We start from the raw sequence: 10,480 nt of genomic DNA on the forward strand, positions 1-10,480 counted from the left end.
AAAAATTGGTGTTTATTACATATATATTTTGATCATGTACAACCCCAACTCTTCCTTATGCCACCTAAGAAATGGTTCTTATCTCTGAAACAGGTGACCATATTTTGTCCTTGAGATGTAAGAACATATCTTCCTTGATCTAATTTCATTATTCCTATACATTCTCTAATGAAAACTAAGATTTTTATTAACACTTTTTCATTGATTAATTTTTTATTGTTCAGTTAAGATTTTATGCATAAAACTAGGTTAAGTTTCAAAATGCTGTCTAAATATAACCTGAGAAGGAAGAGATAAATTTCCTAAACAAGTTGAGAAAAGATATTTTCTATGATCTATCAGAGCGATTCATTAAAATTTTTCTACCAGAGTTTCTTTACTTAGATTCTGATATCTAGTGTCCTTCTCTGAACTATACTTTAGAGAGAGTGTATGTGGAAATCTGAGGTTAACCTATAGGAGAACCACCATTCCTATTCTGCTGTTGTAGCAATGAATTTTAATCAACCATCACATTTTTGTGTGAAATGTGCATATGAGTGTAGTGTGTTTGATGACCAAGACCTGAGGTAAATATTTGGAGGACTCAGAAACATTTCAGCTTGTTATGAGTAGATTTGGGATATTTCATGTTGTGAATTTCATTCTTCATGGGGATGTATGTCTGCTGATATAGGCAGTGATGTGCGAATTTTTGGCTGTAAACTTTGGCATTGAGGAGTGAGCTTCCTGGATCCATCTCCAAAGAAGTTCTAAGGAGATGTGATGTGGAAAGGGTTTCAGAATGTGGCTTTAATAGGTGAGGATGATTTCCTTTTCTCCAGTATGCAATTAGGAGCATTGGTTATTGCTCATCAATGCAGTTTCCCTAAGTGGAATGTGCAAAGATTTTGATGACTCTTACAGATATGGTCAAATGTTACCCTGGATCTCATTGGTACAATAAAGTAATCTAATGCAGCAAGTCCTTATATTTATTTCTACCCTATAGAAAGAAACTGGCTGGAAGGGTGTGGTAGATTGACAAGTGGTGGTCAATTTATAACCCCCAGCTGAACTGAGTAAGCATGGTGCTGGGTGTGGGAGGCCCACCTGGGGACTGTTGGCAGCAGCATAAGAGGTAGACCTGGAGAAGAGGGGAAAAAAGGCTTTTGGGAACTAAAGAGGCTGTTGGGAGCGAAGAAAGGCTGCTGTTGGAGCTGGTGGAAGCTGTAAGGAGCTGCTGGGTTTTTTTGGAAGAGCTCGTCGCACTGGCTTTCCGGATGAACTTGGCTGTTTTCATCCTCTGAGGAGCTCAAGACCTCGTTGGCACTGAGAATGGCTTTGGTTCACTTTGGGGGAGCTCTGCTCCTCACTTTGAGCATTACTTCTTGGCTCAAAAGGGGAAGATGCTGCGCTGCTGGTCTCCAGAAGCTTCCTGCATTGGCTTCCCTGATGGGAACTCAGCCATCTTGATCATTGAAGGAGCTCAGGACCTCACTGTTGCTGAGGATGGCTGTGGTACCTTTCAGGGGAGCTCTGGTTCTTCTGAGTGTCGCTTCCTGGCTCCAGTGCAGATCCCTCAGCCTGCTAGCACAGATCCTTCATCCTGCTGTCACAGACTTGCTAGATTCCATCACTGATCTTTGGGTCTTTGCAGTGCAGATCCGTGAAACAGGGCTGCATGAAATATTGTTAGGGGCTCTAGGCTTCCAGTTGGGTATGTGGGAGGCACTGTTATGAGCTCTAGGTCTTCAGCTGGACTCATGCAGGACATTTCTGTGGGATCCAGGCCCTCAGCTAGATTCCTGGTCTGTGTTGTGTGGACAGATTTCCTGCACACTCTTGTATATCATTCTTTTGGTGACTATTATAAATAATCTTATAAAAATATGTATCCTGTATTATATTGTCTCCCCTTGCACAATAACCCCCAAACCAACACAGAAGGTGAGCAAATTCAGGATGAGTACAAAAAAATGCAGCAGGTATGTAAGCTAATTTGTAGTCACAAGGATAATTGTCTTCAAAAGTCAATCTGTGAACAGAAACATTAAAATGAAGCAAAATACAAACTGGGATATATTCAGATTTCTTCAATCTCACAAAATTTCTCCAAAAATGTACACAGGTTAAGTATATCATCCTGAAAGTTGAATATTTAAAATACTCCTACAATTGAAATTTAGGAAATGCCTATATTATGCCACAAATTTATCTAATGTGTCAGAGTAACATATTATTTTCCAAGCCCAAGATTATGAAAAGGTATGAAATTTTTTATTTTAAAGAGAATTTTTTAAAAACTATAAAAATGTACAAAATTTCAAAAGAAGATGATAGGAAATTAACAGTGGTCATTGCATATTGTTATATTCTTAAGTAGCTGCTCAGATTACCAGATATAGGCATGCTAAATTGATCAAACAATATAAGCTCTAACTGTTCCTATCAATGAACTACTAGAAATTAGTAGTGCAATTATCTTAGCTGTTAAATGTATATATTTTACCTTTTCTTCTTTTCTCCATTCCCCCATCCCAATTGTCTTTCCTTTTGAGTAGTTTCTTTCCCTTTCACAATAGCCATTGTACCTTTTAAATCTTTTTTACTCTTTCCATTTCTTACACTAGGGAGATATCAAGATATTTACAAATGCAAGTTTGACTTATTTCACTTATGAGTATGGTCTCTAGTTGCCTCCATTTGCCTGTAAAAACCTTGAGTTTATCTTTCTTTATACCTGAGTAGTACTTCATTATATAAAAATACCACAACTTTTAAAGCTATTTCTTTGTTGATGAACCTTCAGATTGTTTCCAAGATTTAGCTATCACAAATTGTGCTGCTATAAAGATGAGTGCACATATATCACTATGTTTTCAGTTCTTCTGATAAAATACCCTGAAGGGGAATAGCTGGGTTAAGTGGGACCTCTAATCCTAGTTTTTTGAGAAATCTCTGCACTGATTTCTGCAGTGGTTGTACCAGGCTACACTCCCAACAACAGTGGAGAAGGGTTCCTTTTATCCCACAGCCTCTCCAGCTTTTTTATTGGTTGATCTCTTGATGATAGCCATTCATTCTGGGGTGAGATGGAATCTCAGTGTTGTTTTAATTTGTATTTCTTGAAAGACCAATGATGTTGAATGTTTTTTCAGATATTTGTCATTTGTATTTCCTCATCTAAGTATGTATTCATCTCAGATGCCAATTTTTGGATGGTATCTTTGAATTTGGGGGTCCTGACTTTTTAAATTCTTTACATGTTCTAGGTAGAAGTCCTTTGTCTGAGGGACAGTTGGCTAAAACTTTTTCCCAAATTGTGGGTTTTTTCCACTCTGTTGGTGACTTCTTTTGATGTGCAAAAACTTTTCAATCAGATTAAATCGCAGTTGTGGATTCTCCTAAGTATTTTCCATGCAGTTTGGTTGTTGTTTATGAGCTCTCTGCCTACTCACATCTTCAAGATTTCTACCTACTTTCTATTCTAATAGATGTAGGGTTTCATTTTAAGTATTTAGATCTCTGATCCATTTTGACTTTAGTGCTTGGTGAGAGGCATGGATCTTTCAGTGTTTGGCACATAGAAAACCAGTTTTTCCAGTACCATTTATTAAAGAGTCTGTCTTTCTTCCAGTAAATATGTTCAGCTAGTTTGTCAGAGGTAAGGTGTCTGAGTGTCTTTGTAGATGTGTCTACATCTTGAATCTGTTCCACTGATCCCCAGGTCTGGGTTGTATTTTTGTTTTGTTTTGTTTTGTTTTGCTTTGTTTTGGCAGTACCATGCTGATTTGTCACAGTACCTTTGTAGTACAATTTCAAGTCAGGGATTGTGGTGCCTCCTGTGTTGCCTTTGTTACCTAGGATTGTCTTTGCTATTCAACACTCATCTGCTTCCAAATGAATTTTAGGAGTATTTTCTCTACATCTGTGAATTATGCTAATGACATTTTGATGAGCATTGCATTAAATCTATTTAACAGTTCAGAGAGTGTAGCCATTTTCTCAATGTTAAGTCTTTCCATCCATGAACAAGGGATATCTTTTCATTTTCTGAAATCCTCTTCCATCTCTTTTTTCAGAGTAATGTAATTTTCACTGGATAGACCTGTTACTTCTTTTTTGGATTGATTCCTAAGTATTTCATATTTGGGGATGCTAATTTCTCAGTGAATTTGTGTTCGGAAATTCTATTGATTTTTGAGTGATGACGTTGTATCCAGCTATGTGACTGAATTTGGTTATTATGTCTAGAAGTCTTTTAGTGGAGTTTTTGGGGTCTTCTATGTACAGTTTCATGTCATTTGTGAATAATTATAATTTCACTTCTTCCTTTCCTATCCTTATTCCTTTTGTTCTCTGACTTGTCTAATTGCTCTGTTTAAAATTTCCAGAATGATATTGAAAATGAATGGTGAGAGTGGACATCCTTGTCTTGTGCCTGATTTCAGATGAAATATTTCAGTTTTTATCCATTTAGTATGATGTTACCTGTTGATTTGTCATAGATGGCTTTTGGCAGATAGAGTTAAGACCATATATTTTGATTTTCTGTAAGGTTTTTTATCATGAATTAGTGTTGGATTTTATCAAAAGGTTTTTCTGCATCTACTATGATGATCATGTCACTTTTTTTCTTTGGCTCTCTCAGTATACTGTATTGCTTTTATTGATTTCCATATGTTGAACTATCCCTGCATTACTGGTATGAATCCTACCTGGTCATAGCATATAATCTCTTTGATGATTTTCTGCATTCTCTTTGCTAGCATTTTATTGAGAATTTTTACATCTCTGTTCATTAGGGAGATTGGCCTGTAGCTCTCTTTTTTGTTTGGCTCTTTCTCTGATTTTGGTATCAGGGTAATACTTACCTTCAGGAATGAGTTAGGGAGAATTGCTTCCCTTTGAATTTCATTAAAAAGTTTGAGGAGTATTGGCATTAAATCTTCTCTAAATATCATGTAGAATTCAGGTGTGAATCCATCAGGACCTAGGCTTTTCTTTGTTGGTAAAATTTTAGATAAATTTTCAGTTTCACTGACTGACTTTGGGTTATTTTCAGAGTTTTTATATCTTCTTGATTCAGCTTGAACTGTCCATTTCTTCTGTGTTTTCCATCCTATGCAAGTAAAGATTTTTGAGTAGATATTGATGATCTGAATTTCCACAGGATCTGTAGTGATTTCACCATTTTCACTCCTCATTGCATGAATTTGAAATTTTCTTTCCTTTTTTTGAGAACATTGGGTTTATCAATTTTATTTATTCTTTCAAAGAACCAACTCTTCAGTTCATGAATTTTTTGTATTGTTGTTTAGTCTCAATTGTGTTAATTTCTGCTCTGATCTTTATCATTTTCTCCCTTTTTTGGGCTTTGGATTTGACCTGCTCTTCTTTTTCTAGAAGCTTGAGGTACAGAATTAGATTGTTTATTTGTGCTCATTCTGTTTTCCTGATATGAGAATTCACTGCTATAAATTTGCATCTGAGGACTGCTTTCATTGCATCCCACAGGTTCTCTTCAGTTGTGTTTGCACTTTTGTTTGATTGTAGCTATTGTTTTATTTCTTCTTTTATTGTATGTGTAACCCATTGGTTATTCAGGAGGGTGTTATTTAGTTTATATTTGTTTATGGAGTTTTTTGTGGTTTCTTTTGTCTATATTTTTCCATTTCATTGCACTGTGGTCAGATAATCTACGTGGGAAAATTTCAATTCCTTCACATTTACTTAAGCATGTTCTGTGGGCTAGTATTTGGTCTATTTTAGAGAACATCCCATGTGCACCTGAGAAAAATGTGTATTCTGATGTTGTTGAGTGGAACACTCTGTAAAGGCTAACTAATTCCATTTGTTTACAGGTTTGGTTCAGTTTTGTTATTTCTTTGTTGATTTTTTATCTAGTTGATCTATCTGTTTGTGACAATGGGTTGTGAAGGTCCCACATTACAGTGGTGTTATTGTTTATTTGATTTTTCATGTCTATTAATAATTGGCTTATATAGTTGGGTGCTCTCATATTTGGTGCATATATATTTATGATTGTTATTTCTTCCTCTTGAAGTTTCCTCCTAACAAGTATGTAGTGACCTTGTTTATCTCTTTTGATCAATCTTGGCTTTAAGTTCACATTGCCTGCAAACAGAATAGGTAACTGTGCTTTTTTCTGGGTTCCTGTCATATGGAGTACTGTTTTCCATCCTTTGACTTTCAGTCTATAAATTTTCTTTTGAGTTACATGTGTTTTTGCATATAACATATTGTTGAATTTTGTTTCTTGACACACTTGGCCAGTATGTTTCTTTTGATTGGTAAATGGAAGCCATGCTCATTGATGGTTATAAATGATATGTATTAGCTTATCTTTGTCATGTTATTTTTCTGCTGTTGGTGTATTGGGTTAATGATATCCCTTGGTTATTGTGAACTGATCATGTCTGCAATCTCCCAACTGAGTGTATGGCAAAGGCTAAATTAAAGAGGCAAATGGAATTATTTCGGGGCTCTAGGAGGATCAGTGCCCTCTCAACAGAATTTGAGATTTTCTCAAGGCTAAGACCAAGACCTTCTCTGGGTGGCCTATATTTATTTAAGTATCAGAAGAAGGGAGGGGAATACTCAAGAAGGGCTGAACCGTTCAAGGACTTCTCCAAGTAAAGCATTAAGTTAATTCACCCAGGAGTGAGATGCCTGAGGCTACAGTCTTTATCTAGCTGAAGTTGGACCCATGTGTCATTGGCTGTGACCTTGTCTTATCCTTTGAGGCTTTCCAGCTTCACCCACCATTACAGGCCTCATTAGGGATTAGTGACTCACAGAGCTTCCCTTACCCTCAGTCCCCTGCCCATCTCCAGACATGGAGCCTAGGCCTTGAACAGATTCACAAGTAAACATGGAAAGCCAACTGGTTAATTTAAGTCCTGCTCAGAGCTACTTCATAGTGGTCTGCATCGTTTGTTCCCTATTTTTCCCCCTCTGTTTAATTGCTTGTCCTGCTTGGTAATTTCTTTGTATTGCTGTTCTTGGAATTGTGGTCATTTTTATCTCCTGTAAGAATATATTTCAGTACTCTTTATGGAGTTGGTTTGATGGTCATCAATTTCTTCATTTGTTCTTTGTCATGGAAGTATCTTATTTCTCAATTAATTTTGAAGGATAATTTTGAAGGATAGTTTTGCAGGATACATCAATCTGGGTTGGAATTTGTTTTCTTTCAGAACTTTAAATACTTTACTCCAAGCTCTGTTTGACTTGAGAGTTTGTGTTGAGAAGTCTGCTGTTATGCTGATGGATTTTCCTTTATAGATGATCTGTTTCTTTTCTCTAACAACTTTCAATCCTCTGTTCCATGTTGAATTTCTGGTATCTTGAGCTGCATGTGTCTGGCTGTAGCTTTATTTTGGTTATGGCTACTTAGAGTTACATATGCTTCACTTATCTGTATGTCAGATTTTTTCCCCCATGTTTGGAAAATTTTCTGCCATTACTTCTGCAAATAGTTTTTTATATCATTTGTATTGGCTCCTACCTCTTCATTGATTCCAATTATCCTGTTATTTTTTGCATCATCTTGAAGCTGTTGAATTGCTTTTTTCCTGATCCTTTGTTATTTTCAAGAGATCTTTCTGTTCATGATCACTAGCCATGATCCTGTCTTCAAGGTCTGAAAGTCTGTCTTCAATTTCATTCAAACAGTTTTGCATCTTTCAGCGGAATTTCGAATTTCTTGGATACCTGCTTAAATCTGTTTATTGCATTCTATTCCTTCCCTTTATTGATGGTTCAGTTTCTATCCTTTTCCTGTCATCATCTATATTTTATCTATCTCTACTCTAGATTTTCTGAGCAATTCCTTTATGAATTTTGACATTTCTTTTTAATCTGAGAGATTAAGTCTCATTTGATATCCTCTATATCCTCATGGATTTCTTTCTGTACTTCAGTTGGTATCATTTCAGATGTTTGTCTTCTATTTTCTTCTACCTCATTGTCTCCTAGACTTATACTGGGTGGGCTGAAAGTCTGAGATTGCATCTTGCTTGTGTGTCTTGTCATTTTCTGTTTCAAAAATTTTTACTTTGTTTTCTGTGCTGCTGCTTGTAAGTTTTTGTAGTCTGTACCAATATCACTAATATCAAGTCCTCTCTAGGAAAAGTCTTCCTCAGGCATATCTTCTGTGTGTAGAAGGTCCTTGGCTTGTGTCTGTTCCAAGATCATACCTTTCCAATTAATTAAGAGTGACATGTTGGTATCTGTTCCGTTCTGTCCCCAGTTCTTTGGTGCAGGGCTGTGGTGAGGGTATTACTCCAGGGCTTCCCAGTATTGTTATGGAAGGGAGAACAACTGACTACAACAGGTATGACATCCTAACTAAAGTAGTATAATTAGCAATAATAATAGCAACAATAGCCTGTAGTGACAGGCTGTGGTAGCTATTAATTTTGTGCCTTCAGCCATACAAGGAAAATCTATAATTATATAACTGAACCAATTGTAAATTGGGAGCTTGTGTACTTCTTTACCAGAAGGTAAAGAATGAGAGAGTAAGCAAGTGATTATGTGAACTTGGTCTCTGGCTTTGGGGGATAAAATTAATTTTCTGTGGCTGGAATTCTCCCCAGCCATTTAGAAAATAGAAAAAGTGGAGAAAAAAGAAAGAAAAAAGATAATAAAAAGAAAAATGGAGAAATAAAGAAGAACAAAACAGACAAAAACCAACAACAAAAAAGAATGAGGTGGTCCCACCCAACTGCTTCTATTCCATATGTCTTTGTCCCCAAGCACAATGCTGATTTCCCTAACTTACCACCTGTTGGCTCCTATTATTATTGTTGCTATGGATTTTTTGTGCCACTAGTCCTGTCTGTCCAGCCTGTGCACTCTAGTTGGGACCCTGCTGTGTCACTGGTGTTCCCTCTGGTCTCTGGACCTTCCTGAGCAGTTCACCTCAGTTGTGGCAGCAGGGAGGGAAGCAGCCATTATCTGGCTCTTCTGGTGTGGATCACCTGAGTTCCCAAGGTGGAGATGGTGATAGCAGGGGCTGCCCTCCTCTGTGCTTTTCACCTGGGTTCCTGTGGTGGAAATAGTGATGGGAGAGGCAGTCAATTCCTCGATGATAGCCATTCTTCATGGAGAAAGGTGAAATCTCAGTGTTGTTTTATTTTCATTCTGTGGGTTTTCTCTTCATTCTGTTCATTGTTTCTTTTGCTGCACAACTTTTTATTTGACGTATTCCCAGTTGTTCATGCTGTACAATATTTTCTGTGCAATCAGCGTTGTTTTCATAAAGTCTTTGCCTACACCTCAGTCTTTAAGACTTTTATCTAGTCTGTCTTCCAACAGATTCTGTTTTAATATTTAATTTAATGTAACATATTTAAATTTATCTTAGTACACAGTGAGAGATATGGGCCAGCACCATTTATTAGTGAGGCTATCTTTCTTTGAGTGAAGGTGTTTGATCCCTTTGTAAAAGATAAAGTAGCTGAATGTGCTTAGAGTTATTTCTGCATCTTTCATTCTGTTCCATTGATCTTTGAGTTTGGGTTTTTTTTTTTTTCTTTGCCAGTACCATGCTGTTTTTAACACTGTAGCTTTGTAGTATAACTTCAAATCAGGGGTCATGATACACCCAGCCTTGCCCTCTCAGTACCATGATGTTTTTAACACTGTAGCTTTGTAGTATAACTTTGAATCAGGGATTGTGGTTTGCCCAGCTTTGCCCTTGATGCCCAGAATTGTTTTTTTTTTAATTGGTTGGTTGGTTGATTTGTTTTTTTTTTTTTTTTGTGCCAGGAATCAAACTTACGACCTTGTGCTTGCTGGGCAGGCGCTGTACTGCTGAGCTAAATCCCTGGCCCCGGTTTTGTTATTCCAGGTCTCTTCTAGTTCCATATGAATTTTAGAATTACTTTCTCCAGCGGTAAGGAGTGCTATTGTTGATTGGAATTGCATTAAATCTGCATAACATTTTTAGGTATGGCCATTTTCTTTATATTGGTTCTGCTTCTCCAAGGATGGGATAACTTTTCAATTTTTTTTTTTTAATAATTTTTTTTAGTTCTCATTAACACAGTATTTATTGATATTATTTATACTGTAAATTAGGTTGAACATGAGTTTGGGGTAGCCTAAATTCACCATTTTCTTGTGTACAAAAGTACTTTCTCATTTACAAGTGGGTGGGTTTTTTTTGGCATCCATCAGATATTTGCCCAGATATTGACCTCTGTCAAATATTTAAAAATCCACTGAGTTTCTATTAAACAAAACTAAAAGTGAGTCCATGGAGAGTGATTTTATGATTAACAAACACATCTGATGTTAAGTGTCATTAAAGTGCTGCTTGATCATCTCTGTCAGTTTGTGCTAATTAAGACAGAGGGGGCTGGGATTTTATAAATCCTGAGTCTTATCTGAGCAGTCTGCATATATAAAAGTTTTAGCCTAGTGAAGGGGTATCCGTGAATGATCTCTGCATTCTTGTCTTTGCTGG

This window comes from Chinchilla lanigera, unplaced genomic scaffold, assembly GCF_000276665.1.
Source record: "Chinchilla lanigera isolate Chin_1 unplaced genomic scaffold, ChiLan1.0 scaffold00031, whole genome shotgun sequence".
NCBI lineage: Eukaryota > Metazoa > Chordata > Mammalia > Rodentia > Chinchillidae > Chinchilla > Chinchilla lanigera.